Raw genomic sequence first — 24,269 nt, 5'->3', positions numbered from 1 at the left:
GCTGGCAGCAGCTCTCTTTCATATCACTGCTCACCTTATTGTTCTAACTGGTGATGCCCAGGATTGAACCTGGGACCTTCTGCATGCTCTACCACTGAACCATGACCTCTCTTCTTCTATTGAATCAGACCTTAGGTCTATCGAGTTCCGTTTTGTCCACTTAGACTGGTAGCAGTTCTCCTGGGTATTGCCCACTCAAACTGGCAGCTGCTTTCCAGGGTCTCAGGCTGAGGTCTTTCCCATCCCCTCCTACCTAATATTTTTCATGGGAGATGCCGAGGATTGAACCTGGGACCTACTGCAGGGCAAGCAGAGGTTTCTCTAACTTGTTCCATCAAGGTCACCCCAATTGAAGAGGGATGTTGACAAACTAGAACGTGTCCAGAGGAGGGCAACAAAGATGGTGAGGGGTTTGGAGACCAAGACGGATGAGGAAAGGCTGGGGGAGCTTGGTCTGTTCAGCCTGGAGAGGAGACGACAGAGAGGGGATCTGAGAACCATCTTCAAGTATTTAAAAGGCTGCCATGTAGAGTAGTGGTCCCCATCCTTTTTATCACCGGGGACCGGTCAACACTTGACAGTTTTACTGAGGGCCGGGGGGGTAGTCTTTTGCTGAGGGACGTCACCACTGCCTGAGCCCCTGATCCACTTGTTTTCCCACCGGCGCCCCTGACTTCCCACCGCCTGCTGGGGGGGGCGCTGCCAGCAGCAGCAGCTGTGCAGTGCCATGCTGAGGGGGAGCCCCAGCCATGGCGGCCGCCAGAGAGCACCAAAGGTGAGCCGCCAGCAGAGTGGCAGGGCAGCCCCCGAGGCAGCAGCCAGGGAGGAGGACGAGGAGGAGCCGCAGCCCGGTACTGACTGATTTACGGACCGATCCCGGTCCCTGGACCGGGGGTTGGGGACCACTGATTTAGAGGATGGAGCAAAGGCTGGAGAGCCATCTGACAGATAGGCTGAGTCTGTGAAGGCTCAAGGGGGTGGCAGGTGACAGTGGATGAGCGAGAGGGTTGTGAGTGTCCTGCATAGTGCAGGGGGTTGGACTAGATGACCCATGAGGTCCCTTCCAACTCTATTATTCTATGGTTCTATTATCAGTATTGTCTGGAAGTCTTAGGTGAAGGCCTTTCCTATCACCTACTGCCTGGTCCTTTCAACTGGAGATGCCAGGGACTGAACCCAGACCTTCTGTAAGCCAAGCAGAAGCTTTTCCACTGTGTCATGGCCACCACCCAGACTGGCAGCCATTCTCCATTGTCTCCGGCTCTTCTCTTTTATATCACCTTCTAACTGGTCCGTTTATTAACTGGAGGTTCCAGGGATAGAACCTACAACCTTCTGAGCTCCACCACTGGGCCACAATTCTTCCTCAAATGCCATATAATGCTACCTTATACCATTAAAACAACTGGTCCACCACTCAGATTGGCCACAACTTTCCAGGGTCTTTTGCCTCTCGTGCTACTGGGTCCTTTCTGTTGGCAGGGTTTCCATTTGAAAAGGGGACCAGAGGACCAGCTTGCTCAAATGAAGACGATCATTTCACTGTGAAGACAAACCACTCTGTAAAGAAAGACAGAGGAGAGACCTAACCCGCTGTCTGTTGCCGGCAGTCATTCTTCTGTTGTTCTGTTTGGGACTCAAGCAGGCAGGAAGTCTACTCAAAGGAGCAGGAAGTCTCCCGTTGAGCCCATCAAGACACATGAGCGGAGTATTTGGAAATCATCAGGAAGTTCCTATCCTAGCTATGCTAAAAGCACATCTCCTCTGATGCCCCCTGCAGGACACCCTTGGTATTTTTCTCAATAATGCACAACGCAGCTTTGACCAGGATAGCCAAGTCCTGTCAGTTCTCAGAGGCTAAGAAGGGCTAGTATTTGAATGGGAGACCTCAAAGGATTTGGATGGACTTCCTCCAAGGAACACAGAGACAGGTAATCGCAAACCACTTTTATTTATTTATTTATTCATTTATTTGTTTGTTTGTTTGTTTATTGTATTTATGTGCCTGTGGTCCTCCAGATGGCCATGGACTACAATTCCCATGAGTCCCTGCCAGCATTTGCTGACAGGGGCTAATGGGAATTGTAGTCCTTGAACATCTGGAGGACCACAGGCTGACTATCCCTGATATAGAGGATGGTGCAGAGTTTTTCTCTTTTATCCCAGAGGGACGGACCAGAACCAATGGGATGAAATTAATGCAAAAGAAATTCCGTGTCAACCTCCGGAAGAAGTTCCTGACAGTTAGAGCGGTTCCTCAGTGGAACAGGCTTCCTCGGGAGGAGGTGGGTTCTCCATCTTTGACCCCCAAGGCCCCACCTGAAATGAGCCTGGCTGCCTAGTAGGATTCCCCCAATTTCCTAGCAGTGGTGGCAAGAAGCTGCCCGAAGAAAGGGGGCAGAGACCGCCCTGGAAGGGACTTAAGTTATTTTTGATTAAAGACTTGGGAAACAACGCAGGTGAACAAACAGAAAGAACAACTTGCCCAAGGCACGACCTATCTTGATGCAGAAAGTGGGTTACAGAGAGAGAAGATGATGCCCTAGAAGCCATTACAGGAATACAATGTACGCCACCATAGATTACACAGCTATATCTTGAGAGCCGGCTTTTTGTCCAAGAGTCATAGATTAGGAAGGAGCCACACAGGCCGCCTAGTCAATCCCCTGCTCAGTACAAGATCAGCCTCAAGCATCCAGGAGAAGGATCTGCCCTGTAGCTGCTGGAAGTCTGCCAGTGAAGGGGAGCTCCCCACCTCCTAAGAAAGAAAGAAAGAAAGAAAGAAAGAAAGAAAGAAAGGAAGGAAGGAAGGAAGGAAGGAAGGAAGGAAGGAAGGAAGGAAGGAAGGAAGGAAAGAAAGAAAGAAAGAAAGAAAGAAAGAAAGAAAGAAAGAAAGAAAGAAAGAAAGAAAGAAAGAAAGAAGGAAGGAAGGAAGGAAGGAAGGAAGGAAGGAAGGAAGGAAGGAAGGAAGGAAGGAAGGAAGGAAGGAAGGAAGGAAGGAAGGAAGGAAGGAGCTCCCCACCTCCTAAGAAAGAAAGAAAGAAAGAAAGAAAGAAAGAAAGAAAGAAAGAAAGAAAGAAAGAAAGAAAGAAAGAAAGAAAGAAAGAAAGAAAGAAAGAAAGAAAGAAACCTTTTATTGCACAGTTTACTGGGTAATTATGTCACTGAGATAGAACCGAGGCAAACAACGATCTAAACATGGAAGGATTTTATTAACACACACTAATTAGACAAAAGACAACACAGGCGCACTCTGGCATAGAAATATGTGTTCGTAGCCACTAGCGCACTAGGAAAAGGCTTATAGGGGAGGAACCTGTACTAAGGGTTGATGGAAAGTGATATCTACCTGTCTTCTGGGTGGAGCAGAGTTCCGGAGGTCCAGGGAAGCAATTCGGGGCGACAGACAAGGGACCAAGACAAGCGTCAGACAGCATTGGTACAGGAACAGAAGCATTGGTAGAGACAAGGGATGGTGATTTCCCTATCCTTAGGGAAACACAGTTTGCACACAAAGGTCTTTGATCTGGTAGGCACAAACTCAGGAGACATCCATTTCCGCACTGGAGGCTTTGCGCCAGGCTGCAGGCTGGAGTTTGATTTGGGGCAGGTTACCCCCCACCTCTTCCTGTTTCTGCACGGGGGAGCATTTGACCCAATGCAACTTGTCCACTTCAGATTTGTGCTCCCACATGGTAGCTGGGCAGCACATTTCCCAGCGCGAAACGGTCTTTTCCCAGGCTTTTCCCAGGCTTTAGATTGCTGGGAGAAATGACAGCTATCATTCCAGGAGGAACAAAATATTATTATTATTAATAATTATTATCATACGGCATGAAGTGCAGCCAGGAGGTCTGTAGATTTTCTGGCAACCAAACAAGGGAAATCCAGGGTGGTTTGCTTCCGCATCATGACCCCTAGTGTTTCTAGGTGGAACTACCATTCAAATCTTGGAAGGTCTACCACCCAAATACTAGGCTTTACTTCCAAGGTCTGAACGGGATCAACATCGCCTGGCTTATTCAGGTCAGGACCTCAGAGAGAGGTGATTTTTAGCCAAAGGAGGAACGGCTTTCTCTGCCCCAAGTTTGCAACCAACAGATATAGACTATGTAACCCTCCTTGGCCCTCATTCTAAGGACCAGCTTCCCTATAGTACACTGTGGCAGAGCACTCATGTTCAAACACCTAAACCTTGTCCCTCCAGCAGTCTAGGAGATATTCACACCACCGAATTCAGATTGGCTTGGCCAATGCAATAGAAAAAAGGTGGACACCCTATCTCTTAGGGCAGAGGTAGTCAACCTGTGGTCCTCCAGATGTTCATGGCCTACAATTCTCATGAGCCCCTGCCAGCAAACGCTGGCAGGGGCTCATGGGAGTTGTAGGCCATGAACATCTGGAGGACCACAGGTTGACTACCCCTCACCATAACCCTGAGTAAGACTGGTGGTTTGCCCCGATTTTAACTGCTAGATGGAGCTCTTCCACTAGGCATTTAGTTGAGGCAGGGTGAGAGCTAAGAGCACAGACCCTTCCTTAGACTGATCTGGTCATCAGGCATTTTCTCCTACTTATATCTTAATATCCTGGGTTGCTGGAAGGGTGGAATTTTTGGGACAGATGGGAGGAAGGAGGATTAGTGCTTTCATCAATGGAAGGATGGCAAGAGTCAGATTCTTATAGTAGTTAAGAGAGGCAGCTTCTAATCTAGAAAGCTGGGTTTGATTCCACACTTCCGCTCCACTTGCAGCCAGCTAGGTGACCTTGGGCTTGCCACGGCACTGATAAAACTGTTCTGACCGAGCAGGAATCTCAGGGCTCTCTCAGCCTCCCTCTCTCACAGGGTGTCTGTTGTGGGGAGAGGAAAGGGAAGGCGACTGTAAACCGCTTTGAGACTCCTTCGGGTAGAGAAAAGCGGCATCGAAGAACCAACTCTTCTTCTTCTTCTTCAGTAATATCAGGGCTCTCTCAGACTCCCTCACAGGCTGTCTGTTGTGGGGAGAGGAAAGGGAAGGCGACTGTAAGCCGCTTTGAGACTCCTTCGGGTAGAGAAAAGTGGCATATAAGAACCAATTCTTCTTCTTCTTCTTCAGTAATATCAGGGCTCTCTCAGCCTCCCCTCCCTCACAGGGTGTCTGTTGTGGGGAGAAGAACCAACTCTTCTTGTTGTTTTTCTTTATAATTTACTGTGGTAGTTTTAATGCTATGGCCCACTGCAAGCCAGCTTGGTGAGAGCAATTGGTTAAAAATTGAACAAATGAACAATCAAACAAAGATTGCCTTTGACTGCAATAAAAAGAGAACAGATTCCTGTACTTGTCGGTGGACAGAGCCCCAAGGATTGCAGTGGCAGTAGCCATGTATCTCTCCACTGCATTCTCCTTTAAGTAATAAAGGTAAAGGTGTCCCCTGTGCAAGCACCGAGTCATGTCTGACCCTTGGGGTGACGCCCTCCAGCGTTTTCATGGCAGACTCAATACAGGGTGGTTTGCCATTCCCTTCCCCAGTCATGACCGTTTACCCCCCAGCAGCAAGCTGGGTACTCATTTTACCGACCTCGGAAGGATGGAAGGCTGAGTCAACCTTGAGCCGGCTGCTGGGATCGAACTCCCAGCCTCATGGGCAGAGCTTTCAGACTGTATGTCTGCTGCCTGACCACTCTGCAGCACAAGAGGCTCTTCCTTTAAGTAATAGAGGTTCCCTATTTGCCACTCAATTAAATAGCTCAAAGGAGTTTGAAGGGAAGAAGAAGAAGAAAGCTCGTGCACTGTTTGTGATGAAATTGCCTTATACCGAGTAAGATGTCATGGTCCCGCCATATACCGCATTGGTCAGACCCCAGCTGGAGCCCTGTGTGCAGTTGTAGAGACCTCACTTCAAAAGAACATGGACAAAATGGAGAGGGGGCACAGGTGAGTGACGAGGAAGATCCGGGGAATGGGGACCCAGCCCTGTGAGGAAAGGCTGAGGGACTTGGGAATGTTCGGCCTGGAGAAGGGCAGGTGGAGAGGGGACAGGAGGGCTCTCTTGAAGGGTCTGAAAAGTTGTTAGAAGAGGAGAGGGAGTGGTTCCTATTGTTGTTGTTATCGTTGTTGTTGATACCGTTGCTATATTTCTACTTAACACAAGCCCCAAATTTGTTGGTTTTTCTTTTATGTTCCATGTGAGCTGCCCTGAGCCTCAGGGGAGGGCGGTATACAAATGTAATAAGAAGTAAAATAAATAAGAACGAATTGCTGATCGCCAATGTGGGAGGGTAGGTGGATTCCCTCCAGGCCAGGCTGGATTCTGGATATTTGGGGGGAGGTCACTTGGACATGGAATTGAGGTTTAGGATTCTTTGGGCTGATCCTGCGTTGAGCAGGGGGTTGGACTGGATGGCCTGTGTGGCCCCTTCCAACTCTATGATGCCATGATTCTATGAGGTCACTGAGGGTGGGCAAGTTGTTGTGAGTTCCTGAATTGTACAGGGGGTTGGACTAGATGACCCTGAAGTCCCTTCCAACTGTATGCTTCTATGATTCTGTGCATTATGCCACAGTTGGATTATTGCTCCCCTTTTGCTTTGTTCTCCTGGAGCATCAAAAGAAGCAAACATCAAAATGCTCCTCTCAGGGAAAAACACCGATGTAGCTAAATCTCGTGCTGTAGTTTGCAAGTTACGCCAAACATATGCTAGTTCTGGAAACTCATTGTTAATTTGGCTTATATAATTTTCCTGTCCAACTATTCCTATTGGATATTATTTTAAATTCCCGATTTTTACAACTACTTACTGGTTTACGATATTTTGTAACAACCAGAAATATAGAATCATAGAATCCTAGAGTTGGAATGGACCTCCAGGGTCATCTAGTCCAACCCCCTGCACTATGCAGGACACTCACAGCTCTATCGCTCATCCACTGTCACCTGCCACCCCCTTGAGCCATCACAGAATCAGCCTCTCCGTCAGATGGCTCTCCAGCCTCTGTTAAAAAATCTCCAAGGATGGAGAACCCAGCACCTCCCGAGGAAGCCTCTTCCACTGAAGAACCGCCCTAACTGTCAGGAACTTCTTCCGGATGTTTGGACGGAATTTTTAGACGGATGTTAAAATTTAATGACAGAATGTTGTTCCGGGTTTTCACATGTGTTGGTACCGGCCGGTCTCTCGATAAAGCTGAATCAGGACTTGGGTCAGTTTGTCCAAGCCATGGCAACTGGTGCTCCCAGAGTAGCTTGTGATGTTGATCCTGCTAGACCAAGGTGGGTGTCGCTGGCGAACTGTCCAACAGGTCAGGCTCCTGCCTTAATCACCAGTCAGAGTACACAGTACTGACCTGGATGGACCAGGGGCATCAATGGTGACCTGGCAGTTTGCCTGTTGCCCTCATCCTAGAAGTAAGAGCCAAGAATAAGATCTGGATGAAACCTTTTTTTCGTTGAGTGACTGATCTGTGAGAACTGATTCACGAGCGGCTAAGGTGAACTCGACCCACCCAGGGCAAGTTGATGCTTCGAAGAGGCAACCTGCTCATAAACTGCTCAGAAGCAACCCCGCCCTGTACAGTTGATGCCGCCAAACCTCCCTTGTCATCGCCTCTGGTGTTTCTCTGCTGGCAGGTGTGGAGCCTCACCTGTTTCCCTTCTTCCCTGCCGTGCCAGAGCCAGAGTTCAGATGCATGTACCCAGCACGAAGGGAAACTTCCTCCAGACTCCTCTGGCCAATTCAACCAATAAGCAGCAGGATCTGGGGAATTTTTTGCATCCTTCGGCGCTTGGGGGACTCATCCCATTTCGAGGCCTAGCTTGAAAGAACACAGACCATTGTAGCTAGGGCAACACAGGACCCCATCAGATGTTGGGTGCTAATCAGGGACGACCTTGGCTAGTATCTGGAGGGGAGACTCCCAGGAATTGGGGTGGTAGTTCCTCCAAGGATAAGCTGGCCATCTGTCCCGACTTCTGTGGGACACTCACGCCTTCTAGGACCTTATCCCGCGTCCTGTCCGGGTCCTTTCAAGTCCCGCTTCTGCCTCCTCTAGGGCAGAGGTCCCCAACCTTTTTATCACAGGGGACTGGTCAATGCTTGACAATTTTACTGAGGTCTGGGGGGGTAGTTTTTTGCCGAGGGACATCGCCGCTGCTTGAGCCCCTGCTCCACTTGCTTTCCCGTCGGTGCCCCTGACTTCCCGCCGCCCACTGGGGGGTGCTGCCAGCAGCAGCTGCGCAGTGTCATACCGAGGGGGAGCCCCAGCCCTGGTGGCCACTGGAGAGCACCAAAGGTGAGCTGGCGGCAGAGTGGCAGGGCAGCCCCCAAGGCAGCAGCCAGGGAAGAGGACGACGAGGAGGCGCGGCCCGGTACCGACTGATCCACGGACCGGTACAGGTCCCTGGACCAGGGGTTGGGGACCACTGCTCTAGGCCATGGCCCAGCTGGAGCCCCCTCCCTGCCTCCCTCCCTCCCTCCCTGCCCTCCGGCAAGATGGCCAGCATCACGCTCTGCCCTGGTTGGCCCTGTGGCTGGCCTGCGCAGGCGCACCACGCGGAGGCCCGCCCTCGGCCCCCACCTGACCTGTGCCAACAGAAGCCGCACAGGCGCACAAGATGCGCTCATGGGAGCGGCATGCGGGAAGCAACAGTGAGCCCAGTCGGACGGAGAGAGGGAGGGAGGCCACCACCGCCGTGCCACGTCCTGCCTTACGGTCCCTTCAACTCTGGTCACCTTATCCAAGGACCACTGGGGGTCATGATATGGAGGCAGGTAACTGCAACCCCCCTTTGAATGTCCCTTGTTTGACTTCTGGACAATCCTGGGATCTTCTGGCTATACCTTCTCAGCTATACCTGGCCCCAACCGGGTGGAATGAGCTCCCGGAAGAGCTAAGGGCCATGTCGGAATTGTCAGCTTTCTGCAGGTCCAGTAAGACAGAGCCCTTCGGCCAGGCATATGGTTGAGGGCATCCTGCCCTCCTCCAAGTGACAACCTTTCAAATACTTAAAGAGGGCTATCATGTCCCCTCTCAACCTCCTTTTCTCCAGGCTGAACATTCCCAAGTCCCTCAACCTATCTTCCTAGGGCTTGGTCCCTTGGCCCCAGATCATCCTTGTAGATCTCCTCTGTACCCTTTCAATTTTATCTACGTCCTTCTTGAAGTGAGGCCTCCAGAACTGCACACAGTACTCCAGGTGTGGTCTGACCGGTGCTGTATACAATGGGAGTATGACATCTTGTGATTTTGATGTGATGCCCCTATTGATACAGCCCAAAATGGCATTTGCCTTTTTTACTGCTGCATCACACTGCCTGCTCATGTTTAGCTTACCATCCACAAGTATAGCCCAGGCAAGGCCAAGTCTTGTCAGATCTGGGAAGCTAAATAGGGACTGACCCATGTTAGTATTTGGATGAGAGTCCTCCATGGATTTGAGTGGTAGTTCCTCCAAGGAACACTAGGGGTCATGTCTCAGAGGCAGGTGATGGTAAGCCACCTCCGAACAACCCTTGCCCAGCTGCCAGGAAGTCCTCCCTTCTCCAGGCTATACAACACAAACAGTGAAAAACAACAAGAGAAAAAAAAACAACCGGAGAAAACACGTCAGGAATAATAAATTGCAGATAGTTGTGGATTCCCTGCATTCTGCAGTGGGTTGGACTAGATGAACCTGGAGATCCCATCCAACTCTATGAATCTATGAATATTCTTATGTTCACTTTATAAGAAATGTTTGTATGTGTGTGTGTCTATCAAGTAATCTCCTCTTGTGTCCTGATTGGCTCCTGCCCTTTAAACACACTTCCTTCCCTGACTATCTTCAGAAGAACACAGTTAGCCAGTTAGACTGTTGGGACCATCTCTCCTCTCTCTCTCTCTCTCTCTCTCTCTCTCTCTCTCTCTCTCTCTCTCTCTCTCTCTCTCTCTCTCTCCCCACCGTTGTTTCTCTTTCTGAGTAAAATGATGTATTCTTTAAGCAGCCAGTGCTTTGCCCCTCCTTTGCTTATTTAAATTGTCAACAATATTTAAAAGTCCTCTCCTCCCACCACAACATCCAGAGTGGTATAGCGGTTAAGACTGGCAGCTTCTAAACTGGAGGGCTGGGTTTGATTCCACGTTCCTCCACATGCAGCCAGCTGGCTGGCCTTGAGCTAGTCATAGTTCTCTTTCAGCTGTTCTTGCAGAGGAGTACTGTGAGAGCTCACTCAGCCCCACCTACCCCACAGGGTACCTGTGGTGGGGAGAGGAATGGAAGACAATTGTATGCCTTCCTTTGGGTAGAGAAAAGTGGCATATAAGAACTCTTCTTCTTCTTCAGTAATATCAGGGCTCTCTCAGCCTCCCCTCCCTCACAGGGTGTCTGTTGTGGGGAGAGGAAAGGGAAGGCGACTGTAAGCCGCTTTGAGCCTCCTTCAGGTAGAGAAAAGTGGCATCTAAGGACCAACTCTCTTTCAGTAATCTCAGGGCTCTCTCAGCCTCCCCTCCCTCACAGGGTGTCTGTTGTGGGGAGAGGAAAAGGAAGGTGGTAAGCGACTTGGAGACTCCTTCAGGTACAGAAAAGCAGCATAAAAGGACCAATTCCACTTCTTAGGGACTTAGGAACCAACTCTTCTTCTTCTTCAGTAATATCAGGGCTCTCTCAGCCTCCCCTCCCTCACAGGGTGTCTGTTGTGGAGAGAGGAAAGGGAAGGCGAATGGAAGCCACTTTGAGACTCCTTTGGGTAGAGAAAAGCGGCATATAAGAACCAACTCTTCTTCTGTCTACTACCTGGATCCTGTTGCTTGGATTGACTCACTCTGTGTTATCTTATAATCATAGAATCATAGAGTTGGAAGGTACCTGCAGGGTCATCTAGTCCAATCCCTTGCTTAATGCAGGAAATTCACAACTATCTTGAATTCGTGCAATGAATGGCAGGCTATAAATAAAATAGATTGAATGAAATGAAATGAAATGAAATAAGTGAATGAATGAATGAATGAATGAATGAATGAATGAATGAATGAATGAATGAATGAATGAATGAATGAATGATAAAGGTCAGTATTTACTCAGATTGGCAGCAGGTCTTCTAGGTCTCAGGACTTTCCCATCACCTCCTGTCCAGTTGTTTTAGCAGGAGCTGCTGGGGATTGAACCTGGGACCTTCTTCATGCTAAGCAGGGGCACTTCCATGAAACACATGAAGCTGCATTCTACTGAATCAGGCCCTTGGCCCATCATGGTCAGTATTGTCCACTCAGACTGACAGCTGCTCTCCAGCATCTCAGGCAGAAGGCTTTCAAATCACCTACTGCCTGGTCCTTTTAGCTGGTGATGATTGAACCTGGGACCTTCTGCATGCCCTCCAGAGGCTCTGCCACTGAGAAGACGGTGGCGTGCATGCTTATCCCATCCTTGATCCACCCCGACCCTGTGAGAAAGGCCAAGATGAGGAACACAAGAAGATGTCTTAGAGTGGTCCATCAAGGTCAATATCGTCTACTCAGGCGGGCAGCAGTTCTCTGGGATCTCACTATTGTCTACTAAGACAGGCAGCAGTTCTCCAGTGTCTCAGGTAAAGGTCTTTCACGTCACCTTTTTCCTGGTCTTTTTAGCTGGAGATGCCAGGGATTGAACCTGGGGCCTTTTGCATACCAAACATATGCTCTGCCACTGAGCCATGGCCCCTCCCCAACCAGTGTCAATATAATAAAACCTAAGTATAACTTCAATTGTTATGACTTGCTTGAAGAGTCTTCTATATTATTCATAATAAAAGCCAAGCCTGCTTCTATAGTGAAAAGAATTGGAGAGGATTAGATCAACCAATATTGCTCAGTGCAATTATCATTCTAAAAATGAAGACATACCTCAAATATTAAATAATAAATCCACATGGGTAACAACATTATTATTTACAGGTTGTACACTCACCATCCTTGAATGTGAGAGAGACAGTTTGGAAGGAGCCAGTTTGGTGTAGTGGTTAGGAGTGCGGACTTCTAATCTGGCATGCCGGGTTCGATTCTGCGCTCCCCCACATGCAACCAGCTGGGTGACCTTGGGCTAGTCACAGCACTGATAAAACTCTTCTGATCAAGCAGGGCTATCAGGGCTCCTTTGGGTGGAGGAAAAGTGGCATATAAGAACCATCTCTTCTTCTTCTTCTTACGAAATAACATTCTGAAATAAAAACAATACAAATAAAATAAATTAATACAATGATCTTCGTATAATTTTTCCAACCTTAATACAAAAGAGTTACTCAATGTCAAAGCCTCATCATTGTATTGACTTGTATTTATTATTTTTATTTATTGTGTGTGTGTGCACATGCATGCATGTATGTATATATTATACTTGCATTATTTTTGTTTCAGAAAGTTATGAGAAGAATAATTGCACTGATTAAGATCAATTGATCCAAATGTCTGAAGTTTCTTCTTCTTCTTCTTCTTCTTCTTCTTCTTCTTCTTCTTCTTCTTCTTCTTCTTCTTCTTCTTCTTCTTCTTCTTCTTCTTCTTCTTCTTCGAATCATAGAGTTGGAAGGGACCTCCTGGATCATCTAGTCCAACCCCCTGCTCAATGCAGGACACTCACAACCCTATCGTTCATCCACTGTCACCTGCCACCCCCTTGAACCTTCGCAGAATCAGCCTCTCCATCAGATGGTTATCCAGCCTCTGTTTAAACACTTCCAAAGATGGAGAACCCACCACCTCTCGAGGAAGGCTATTCCTCTGAGAAACTGCTCTGTCAGGAACTTCTTCTTCTTCTTCTTCTTCTTCCCTTGGAGAACACAGATTCTTTTGAAGCAAGTCAAATGTTTATACTGGCTCTTGTCCAGGGGTGGCCAAACGGTGGCTCTCCAGAAGTCCAGGAACTACAATTCCCATGAGCCCCTTGCCAGTTCTGGGAATTGTAGTTCATGGAAGAGCCACACCCCCGCTCTAATCCCCTACATGGTGTTTTCCTTTTTTGTGTGTCACAAGTGTACCATGTATCTTTTTAGTGTTACCCTCCCCAGCTAGGCCTGTTTAATTAAAAGAGCCCCTCCACCAGAGGTGGAACTATGGAGCAGTCAAAGAAAGAGTCCCATCATGACTAATCACATAAAATCTCTAAACTTCTTCCGTGATCCCCCAACGAGTGACCCTCTAAACCCAGACTGCCAGTCCCACTGGAGAAATAGCAAGCACAGCTGTCGAATGCAGATGTAGCCCTCTTAAATATAGCCTCCTTAAATATAGCTCCAACGCCTCTCCCTCCATTGGACATGAAGTTGCTCAGTGTGTCGATGGCCTAAAGACAAAATACCTGGTCTTTTTCATAATGACGAGTTGTCATTTCCTTCCATGCCCTGGAAAGCTTTAGCTTAGTTTCTGTTCATTAAGCCTTGACTAATGGGACATCAAGACAACGAATGTAATGACTGCTGAGGAATGACACACTATTCGGTTGACGGTGAAGACACTGAGGTGGTTCAAGTTTTTCTAGGCCTTGCCTCAATCCAAACCCATGAAATGAGAAGGACATAAGAACGTGAGGGAAGCCATCTTGGATCTGGCCAATGGCCCGTCTAGTCCAACAATCTGTGTCACAATCCAGGTGCTGTCACGAGGTCCGTCAGCAGGGCCCGAGGTCCAGAAGCCACAGTGGGAGGGCTTTGGGAGCTCTGGCCGTGCTGGTGGACCTCTTGATAGCCTATGGGTCTGGAACACTGTGTGCGATGCAGAAAATTGGACTGGAAGGGACGTTGGTCTGATCCAACATGGCTTTTCTCATGTTCTTGTACCTGAGGCCATGATGCTTTGTCTTCTTGGTGCCTGGGGGGCAAGAATGGGAGGGCTTCAGGAGTTCTGGCCCTGCTGGTGGACCTCCTGATAGCCCATGAGTTTAGGACACTGTGTGTGACACAGGATGTTGGACTGGAAGGGCCATTAGCCTAATCCAACATGGCTTGTCTTATGTGTGGGGCAGTGTCACTCTGTCTTCTTGGTGCTTGGAGGGGAAGAGCATGAGGGCTTCTGAAGTTCTGGCCCGACTGGTGGACCTCCTGATGCCCCCCCCTAGGTTTTGTGTGACACAGAGTGTTGGTCTGCCATTGTTCTGATCCAATAGAGTATTTTTCTGTTTTTCTGCCTGAGGTAGTGATACTCTGTCTTCCTGGTGTTTGGGGGCTAAGAATAGGATGGCTTCAGGAGTTCTAGTCTTGCTGGTGGACCTCCCGATAGCCCCTGGGTTTGGGACACTGTGTGTGACACAGGATGTTGGACTGGAACGGCCATTAGCTTGATCCAACATGGCTTCTCTTACGTTCTTATGTCTGGGGCAGTGATGCTCTGTCTTCTTGGTGCCAGGGGGGCAAACGTAGGAGGGCTTCTAGTCCTGCTGGTGGACCTACCAATGACTCCTGGCTTTTGGTTGACTTCATCGCGGTCTTAGGGAGGTGCAGCCCAAAATAGCCAGTCTATTAATAGAGTCCAATGCCGCGTGGGTATCTAAAGGAGAAGGTGTTGGCAGGCATTAGAGAACTGTGACAGGCATACGTTAATTCATGCAAATGACTCAGCAGATGGGAAGAAACTGGGAAAGCAAGAAGGTGTGTCCCTCGCCTGACTCCTGGTGCTTAATCACTAGGTCTGCGGCCCTCCAGGCCTGGCTTTTAAGACACGGTTCCAGAGGAATGTTGAATGAAGCAGACACTCCAGTTTTCGGAGTTGGACAGCTCAACTGGAACACTTAATCCCTCTGACAGAAGCCAGTTAAATGCCAGACGCTTCATGTAACGCTGATGACCAAACGCTGACAGAGGAGGGCAGATGTGAAGGATGGCTATTTGAGAGGAAGGCTTGGCCCCCCATGCACTGGGGTATTTTCCAGCCCTCTAGGGCCATCTATGGTCTACAGTACAGAACAGGCTGATTGGACTAGATGGATAGGAAATATAGAGGCCTGTTTATTTCCCACGGTAGGCCCTGGCTGAATACAGGAATGGTAAGGTGGTCACGCTATATGCCTCTACGTTACAATGTTAGGATCCTTAATAATCAACAGATGTGAGTAGCCAGTTGGATGTGTGGCGTGCCGAAAACAAATGCATGCAATCTTGGGCTTGCCACAGCACTGAGAAAGCTGTTCTGACCGAGCAGGAATATCAGGGCTCTCTCAGCCTGACCCACCCCACAGGGTGTCTGTTGTGGGGAGAGGAAGGGGAAGGCGATTGGAAGCCGCTATGAGTCTCCTTCGGGTAGGGAAAAGTGGCATATAAGAACCAACTCTTCTTCTTCTCTTCAGTAATCTCAGGGCTCTCTCAGCCTCCCCTCCCTCACAGGGTGTCTGTTGTGGGGAGAGGAAGGGAAGGCGAAAGTAGGCCGCTTTGAGACTCCTTCGGGTAGAGAAAAGTGGCATCTAAGAACCAACTCTTCTTCTTCTTCAGTAATCTCCGGGCTCTCTCAGCCTCACCCACCCCACAGGGTGTCTGTTGTGGGGAGAGGAAAGGGAAGGCAAATGTAAGCCAGACTCTGGGTAGAGAAAAGTGGCATTTAAGAACCAACTACTCTTCTTCTTCTTCCTCCTCCTCTTCTTCTTCTTCTTCCTCTTCTTCTTCTTCTTCAGCCTCACCTCCCTCACAGGGTGTCTAAAAACCAGATCTTCTTCATTATCATCTTCTTCCCTTGGAGAAAATAGCTTCTTTTGAGGATGAATTCTACAGGATACAACCCCACAGAGGTCCCAGTCCTCTCCAGGCTCCATCCCCAAACCTCCAGGCATTCCCTACCCCGTATCTGACAACCGTACCCCTCCCATCCCCTGCCCGTAGCCTGAGGGACCCAGAACTCCTAAATTTGGAGGATCTAGTTGACCAACTCTAATTACATGAATCAGGGCCGATTTGAGCAGGACCACGACATTCTGTGTCACGCCCAACCAATGGGTCAGATGAGATACTTGTCAAGAATCATAGAATCATGGAGTTGGAAGGGCCTCCAGGGTCATCTAGTCCAACCCCCTGTAGAATGCAGGAAACTCCCAACTACTTTCCTGCCCACAGTGACCCGAAATCCATGCCCAGATTCCCTCCTCCCCAATAAAAAAGAACCAGACTCCTTAGTCAGTCTGTCCTGGAAGAAATTCACTTCTTGATCCCAAATTGGTTAGTGGGAAAGATTTCAATTTAACTATGGTAAGGGCGGGGAAGGGAATCTATGTTCTTATTCCTGGATTTATTTGCCTTTTGAAAGGAATCTCTTGGTTTGCCGTGGCCACCGAACGCCCTCTGGGAATGAGACACGCCACCCAAAAATGAACCCTTCTCAAGCCAGTGCATGCTGAATGTCCCTTGTGCGTCCCTTCAAATTAGCAAGGTTCTCTCTGACAAACATGAACGCAAGGAGATGAGTAGCCGGGAAAGCATCTCCCTTCCTAACTGAGCATTTCCTTTCACCTCGAGGTGCCTCATTACTTGGCCGTGTCCTGGACAACCCAGCCCTATAAAAAGGATCTCACGTAAATCTTCTTCAGTTCTGCTGTGGTCAGAAGCCACCGTTTCCCTGGAAGACATGGGTAAGTTTGGAATGCTTGGGACTCGTCCATTTCTCACTTTTACAAAAGTTGATTCTGCTGTTGGCCCATCCTTCTGGGTGTGGCCCAGGGAAGTTCATCTGGCCCATCTGTTTTCAGAGCCGGCAATCAGCCGCTTTCTGTCTTGAGGAAATGCTTCCAGTGTGGCCTAAAATGCCATCACCTGGCTGTGTTGTTACCGCACGCGATTCTTTAATCCTTGTTTTAATTGCGTAGCAACAATTATACGGATTAGAGGTGAGAGTGGGGGTTTATTAGACTTTCAAGGAAAGAGGAGGCTACAGACAGGGTGTGAGCCGGAGGAGGGAGAAGCCACAACATTGCAGGGACGAGGTTTGGATTATGGGATGGAAAAAAGCCGGGGGGAAGTGGCAAGTCAGATTGTGGTGATGTGTGTAGCCCAAGTGTGCTTGATGTGGGAGAGGCTGTGGCTTGGGGGCAAAGCATCTGCTTGGCTTGGGGAAGGCCCCAGGTCCCATCCCTGGTATCTCCAGTTTAAAAGACCAGGTAGAAGGTGCTATGAAAGACCTCTGCTTGAGACCCTAGAGACCCATGAAATCAAGAGCCTCTGCTTGGTATGCAGAAGGTTCCAGGTTCCATCCCTGGTATCTCCAGCTAAAAAGACCAGGTAGAAGGTGCCATGAAAGATCTCTGCTTGAGACCCTAGAGACCCATGAAATCAAGAACCTCTGCTTGGTGTGCAGAAGGTTCCAGGTTCCATCCCTGGTATCTCCAGCTAAAAAGACCAGGTAGAAGGTGCTATGAAAGACCTCTGCTTGAGACCCTGGAGACCGATGAAATCAAGAACCTCTGCTTGGTATGCAGAAGGTTCCAGGTTCCATCCCTGGTATCTCCAGCTAAAAAGACCAGGTAGAAGGTGCTATGAAAGACTTCTGCTTGAGACCTTAGAGCAGGGGTAGTCAAACTGCAGCCCTCCAGATGTCCATGGACTACAATTCCCAGGAGCCCTTGCCAGCATTCGCTGGCAAATGCTGGCAATGGCTCCTGGGAATTGTAGTCCATGGACATCTGGAGGGCCGCAGTTTGACTACCCCTGCCCTAGAGACCCATGAAATCAAGAACCTCTGCTTGGTATGCAGAAGGTTCCAGGTTCCATCCCTGGTATCTCCAGCTAAAAAAGACCAGGTAGAAGGTGCTATGAAAGACCTCTGCTTGAGACCCTAGAGAGCTTCTTCCATTCTGAGTAGACAATACTGACCATGATGCTGAATCAGTATAAGGCAAATTCATGTAAAAACCACTTTGAAATGGGGACAGGGGAAGAAGAAGAAGAGGGTTCTCCCATAAGTATCACAGCCCCCCCCCCCCACTTGTCTCCTTTAATTCTACAGGGTCCCAATGTGTGTTTTTTTTTAATCTTCAACCTGGTGTTCAAAACTGTGTAGACCAGCCTTGCTCAACTTTTTTTTTATCATTGAGAAACCTCTGGAACATTTTTCAGGCTTATGTAAACCCTGAAAGTGGTGCAATTGTGCAGAACATGACTGGGAAATATAGCTTACATGCTCACACCAGACTCCTCCTGTTCCCACCCCACAAGCCCATCATTGGCCATTGGGGAGTGGGGCGCTGATGTATGGTCATATCACCCAATAAATGTTTAACCATTTTTTTAAAATACATAGCAAATTAATTCCCACCCATTTGGGAAACCCTTCCAGGGCTCTCAAGAAACCCCAGGGTCTTGAAAATCCCTGGTGTTTATGAATTGATACGTCACTGAACAGTCCTTACTCCTTCTGTCTCTAAGGCAGTGGTTCCCAACCTTTTTATCACCGGGGACCACTCAACGCCTTTTACTGAGGCCCGGTGGGAGGGGGGGTAGTTTACTCCTCTACTCTCAGCCACTGCCCTAACACTCTCTGATCGCTATGGTCATGTTTAAGCATCCCTTCAAAATAAGATACAGACACGCCACAACCATGGACATAAGGAACATTTTATTTTCGTGGAAATTTTAACTCATGACAATGACAAATCAATGGGAACCCTGAGCTTGTTTCTCTGCAACGAGATAGTCCCATCTGGGAGTGATGGGAGACAAGGACACCCGAAGTGTGTTGTAAAGGGCCGGGGGGGGATGAAGTAAAGGGCCGGGGGGGGGGGAGAGAAGGTGTCCTTCGCGGCCCACCTCCAATTAGTCGATGGACCACATGTGGTCCGCAGCCCACAGGTTGGGGATCGCTACTCTCAGGTATTCGTGTCCTAAAATTCTGTTTCTGTGGTAGATCGTTTAGATCACTCGTTCTCAATGTGTGGGTCGGGTCCCCTTTGGGGGTCAAATGACCCTTTCACAGGGGTTGCAGCAAGGCGAGCAGCTTGGGACGGAGCCATTGTTATCGCTCCTCCCGCAGGTGCCACACAACAGCCTTGCAGGGTAGATCGAGAGAGAGCGTTCATCTGTCTGGAGCAGCGGAATAGAGCGAAATCGGCATGGTGGGACAAGAGGCAGAACCGAACTGAGGAACCCCAGAAAGCTCTCAAGGGGTTCCTCAGCCTTTCACCAATAACCTTCCATAGAATCATAGAATCATAGAGTTGGAAGTGCCCTCTTGGGTCATGCAGTCCAACCCCCTGCGCTATGCAGGACACTTACAACCCTCTCGCTCATAGGAGGAGGAGGCCAGTATTAGACTGGCCTGGTTCCCCAGAATGTTCCACCCTATGCCCAATTATCCATCCGCTCCCTTCTGCTCATCTGGTAGGCCTATATGGGAATAGTTCTTTTTCTGAATAGCCATCATTGTGACTGAGTCATTGTTTTAATGGGGTTTTAATGGGGAAATTTAATGGGTTTTAATGTACTGCATTTGTATTGAAATATTGTGAACCGCCGCGAGCCGGTTTCCGAGAGCGGCAGTCACACAAACAAACAAACAAACAAATAAATAAATAAATAAATAGATGTTGATGTTGATGTTGATGTTGATGATGATAATAATAATGACGATAACGATAACGATAACGATAACGATAACGATAACGATAACGATAACAATAACAATAACAATAACAATAACAATAACAATAACAATAACAATAACAATAACAATAACAATAACAATAACAATAACAATAATCTATTCTCGGCATTGCCATGAAAGCAGGGAACCAGCCGCCCCCACTGACCTGAGGGTGGTGTTCTCACGTGGTTACCAGGTTCGATTCTCCATTCCTCTCCATGAAGCCATTTGGGTGGCATTGGGCCCATTCCTCTTAGAGCTGCTCTTGCAGAGCAGTCCTGTCAGAACACTTGCAGACCATTTCCACTTTAAGAGTCATACCTTTTTTAGCCTTGCCTTGGATTTCCTTTGGATGCTGTGACTCAACTCTAGGCTTTCCTCATTTGGGCTTTCCTCCCCTCGTTTCTCAAGCCGAAATGCGCAACATACTTCCTGCACTGAGTCCGATGGAGGCAGCCTCCCATCATGCTTTGCTCCCTTCCCCTTTTAGAAAAATGTGGGGGGTGGGGTTTGCAAAATGGTGCCTACTTGCACTTTTGATTTCATTGCACCCTTTCATCCCAGCATTCCCCTTAATCCCACCATTTTGTTGTGCCCCTTAATCCCAACTGAATATATTTTTAAAACCCTCTGAGTTGTAATATTGTAACATTATAATGCTACTGTAGAAGACTGCATTGTAACATGATTACTGTTTTTTTTATTAAGGCAAACAAGAGGGTGGGAGGGAGGGAGAACAGTGACAAGGAAAGGGGCGTTCCCAAATGATTCAAATTGGGTAGCCCTGATTGTGTAGCCCCCAATTAGACCCCAAATTCTTCTCCATGCCATCCTGTAATGGGTAATGTGGGACAAGGAACTTCATAGGAGAAGCCCCTGTGGTTTCCTAAGCAATTTTTATGCACTATAATTGTTACCCACCCTTTCTTTTAGGACTCTTCTAAAGGATATTGTTTCTTTCTAGCTTTACCTCCTGGTTCTGAGAATAATTTCCTCTTGTTCTACGAGCTCTGTGAACTTTCAGAGATCGACCCCAGCCCAGAAGATTTGATGGGTACGTCAAACATTATCACATGAGTCCTGATTTGGCCTAAGAGTATGGAGTGAGAATCTTCTCCTGGTTCACCATAAGAACAGTGGCACAGGACCCAGTCAAGGAACCCTCTCATCCAACATCTTGTCTTGCACAGCAGTCAACCCGAGGAATCCAGACAGGCTGCAAAACTCACATAGGCCTAGGCTTCCTTCTCTTTTTGAACCCCCAGCCATCATTTCTTGACTGTTTCTGCTTCTGTACATAGAGTTTCCATAAAGGGTTTGCCCTAGAGCCACATGGCTTCTCTGGGCACTTTCCTGCTTCTAGCATACTTGAAGAAAATATGGCACATGGAGCATGTATGCATTACGAGAGTTGCCACTCCCCCCAACTGATGTTGCCCACTGGCAGCATGGTGTTGTGGTTAATACTGACGAGTTCCAATCTAGTGAGCCAGGTTCGATTCCCTGCTCCTCCATATGCATCCAGCTAGCTGAACTTGGGCTCATCACAGGCCTGATAGTGCTGTTCTCACAGAGCAGTGCTGTCAGGAGCTCTCTCGGACTCACCTACTTCACAGAGTGTCTGTTCTGAGGAGAGGTAGGGATGACAATTGTCAGCCTCTTTAAGACTCCTTTGGACAGTGAAAAGTGGGGTATAAAACCCTTCTTCTTCTGCCACTCTGATTCCAAAAATAAAAGGGCCATCTGGGAACAATGTGACGTCACTTCCAAGTAAATCTGGGAGTGAGCTCACTCCTTCTAGAAATAAGCAAAAAACCCCTCCCTCTCTATGGTTTACCATAGAGTTTCAGCCAGGTCCTAGAGAGGTATCACATCATTTGTCAGTTTACCCGGAAGTATCTTTAAGCTGTCGATTGAACTTTCTCATGGTCCTGCCTTCTCAGTCTTCTCCTGGTTGCTAAACCTGACCTTCCAAGCCTACACCTTCCCCAATTCCCACAGAATGTTTATTGGGTACTTTGCTGGAATAGCACACATTTCACATGCACTGTTAGCAGGATCCCCAGTTATTGTGAATATAACAGTTGTAGGGGGCTGATATACAGAGCCATCCCTCCCCACCTGCAGTACACCTTTCCTGCCCTTCCTATGTTGTTTATATCCAGTTCCCAAGGATATCTTCAGGTATCTTGGACTTGTTGGCTCTTAAAGTCTATATTGGTCTGTTCTACTTCACACATAGAGTCATACACAGAGGAGGCTAAGAAATTCAAAAATATGAGAGGAGGGCAGATATCTGAAGAAGTAAGTAGTGACTCACAAAAGATCTTCCCCTGATGCAAATTTGGTTGGTCTTGAAGATGCTCCTGGACTCTGGCTCTTCTCTGCTGCTACAGACAGACTGACCCGGCCACCCGTCTTGATCTATCCCAAATGGGGTTAGTCTTGAAGGGGCTCCTGGACTCTTGCTTTTCTCTGCTGCTGCAGACAGACTAACCCACCCACTCTGATCTAGCCCAAATGGGGTTGGTCTTGAAGGGGCTTCTGGACTTTGGCTCTTCTCTGCCCCTGGAGATAGACTGACCCAGCCACCCAGCTTGATCTATCCCAAATGGGGTTAGTATTGAAAGGGCTCCTTGGCTCTGGCTCTTTTCTGCTGTCAAAGACAGAGTAACCCAATCACCCATCTTGATCTATCCCAAATTTGGTTCTCTTGCTCCTTTTTGCTGCTACAGAGAGACTAACACAGCCACCCAACTTGATCTAATTCCTGGGTGAGTCACGCAAACCATGTGATATCACCTGATGGTTGCTGTCAGATCTGGCCTCCTTCAAAGGCCAAAACTGCCATGAAAAGGACCCCAGCTCCTTCCTCTGACTTCTACTGACAGAAACGAAAGCTTGAATGCTTACAATACTTTTGCAGTTGCCTAGCTACTTCTACAACTATCACTGAGACAATCCATTTCTTAAGAGTATTGGTTTGTAAGAGTTAAGGCCCAAGGTTTTTTTTTCAGATTTCCCATCTTTCTTCATATCTGGGACATTTTTCAGGTTCTTGTCCGTTCATGACCCCAGTCTCTGGATTTAAGTATCCCCAGATTTGATACTAAGAACCACAGCCAAACGTATATACACCTTGCTGTCCTTTGCTGTTTCTGAAATCGGTTTGCTTTGTTTTTGTCCAGATTGAGACGATGTGATGGAACTGCAGGCCCCGCCACCTTCCCCCAGCACTTGAAGCAAATTACGCTGATTGCCTGCACAACTCCTTCAGTGGAATCATGTCTGATGCCTTTCCTGAACCCGAATGCATCTGTACTTACGTGTGTGACTTCGTGTGCTACTATACGCAAGGATTAACGAATATATACATTGATGACTTCATAACCGACCTCGGATATATCTGAAAGCACTCCTAACTGTGTGAACTCACATCAAGAACCATGCGCATCGGTATCCATGGCACCGCACACAACTCCATCTGCCGATTCATGCACCAAAGCGTACAATCCTGCCTCTCCATCACCATGTCCGCTCCCATGTGATCTCACAAGTCAGGATTCCCTTTTCTCATTCCCCGTCACCTCACGTGACACTGTTTCTCCCAGGACATGCACAGTCACGAGTGTCATCTCATGCGCCATGACATACAACAATGGCTGCAGGGATGGAAAAGGCACGGCCACTTGCGTGCCCAAGGTAGTGAAAATTTGGGCTACAAAATGTGGAATCTGGAACACTGACACAAACACAGCTTGCCCAACCAAAGCTTATTTTTCTTGGAAAGATGCATCTTATGAGCCATGACTCTGGAGCATAATGCACTACTGCCCCCCCCCCATCTGCATAATGCAAATCAAGGACAATTCACTGTAAGCGCCACAGCATGAAGTAAATTGTGTTTAGGATTGCAACTTCAATCCGCCTTGATCTGGTCATTCCTTCTCCCACAGAATCCTTGGAAACGTAGTTTGGGGAGAAGGGTTAGGAATTCCAAATAAGAATCACACATTTCATGCAAAGAATTCTCAACACCAGACCTAAGCATAGGATTTTTTTTTAAGGGGAGGGGAGTACAACACATTCCAGATCTTTTGTGAAACTAAATTAGAGCTTTCTCACTTTTTCTTGAATTTTTAAACTCCTTTTAAAATTATTTTTCTACCTTGTCCCATAGTTAATAGCCTTTTGTTGATTCAATACGTAGATTTTTGTCTTATTTCTTTATTTAATCTTTTCTGGGGGGGATTAAATCCCTCCCCCACCCCCTGCATGAATTTAGGAAAATGTTTGACTTAGAACCTGTCGGCATTTTATGATTGGCTGCAATACACCATGGCAGCCATTTTGAGATTGCCCTTAACTTCCTTGTCAGCCATTTTGCATTGGGGCTCACTCCCTGTTCTCAGATTCCCAAATTACCCATAGGCTGAGTGGGACTGGAGACCTTTGGTCTAGTGGAAGTCTCATATAATTCGATACTCATCCCTTCTCTGTTTATTAGATATAAATGAGCATTCAATAAAAGCTATCTGTGTTTCACAGTGCCATCTTACTTTGGGAATTTTGCCTTCCATAGTCTGATTTGTTCAATGAACATTTGCTATCTAAGTTAGTAACTGGCATTAGGGTTGCCAGCTCTTTGGGGGTGGAGCCCAGAAAGGGCAGAATTTGGGGCGATGCCATGGCATTCACCCTCCAAAGCAGCTATTTGATTTACGGGAAATTATCTCT

At 48.0% G+C, this 24,269-nt stretch overlaps 1 long non-coding RNA gene across 3 annotated transcripts in view; it reads left to right on the top strand.

The window, feature by feature from the left end:
• The window catches only part of LOC143830169 (uncharacterized), a 38,511-nt gene extending 14,454 nt beyond the window's left edge, over positions 1-24,057 (top strand). Inside the window, exons 1-4 of one of the 3 annotated variants that reach the window (XR_013228376.1) lie at positions 1,707-1,931; positions 16,418-16,530; positions 20,497-20,586; positions 22,721-24,057. This is a non-coding gene — a long non-coding RNA (uncharacterized LOC143830169). Of the gene's footprint in view, positions 1-1,706; positions 1,932-16,417; positions 16,531-20,496; positions 20,587-22,720 lie in introns of those variants that run through there. The other 2 variants (XR_013228386.1, XR_013228388.1) reach the window with 2 other exon arrangements.
• Positions 24,058-24,269: the final 212 nt, after the last annotated feature.

Source organism: Paroedura picta, chromosome 1 (genome assembly GCF_049243985.1).
Source record: "Paroedura picta isolate Pp20150507F chromosome 1, Ppicta_v3.0, whole genome shotgun sequence".
Classification (NCBI taxonomy): Eukaryota; Metazoa; Chordata; class Lepidosauria; order Squamata; family Gekkonidae; genus Paroedura; species Paroedura picta.
The sequence above is the reverse complement of the archived record's forward strand: the minus strand, read 5'-3'. Positions and strand labels throughout refer to the sequence as shown.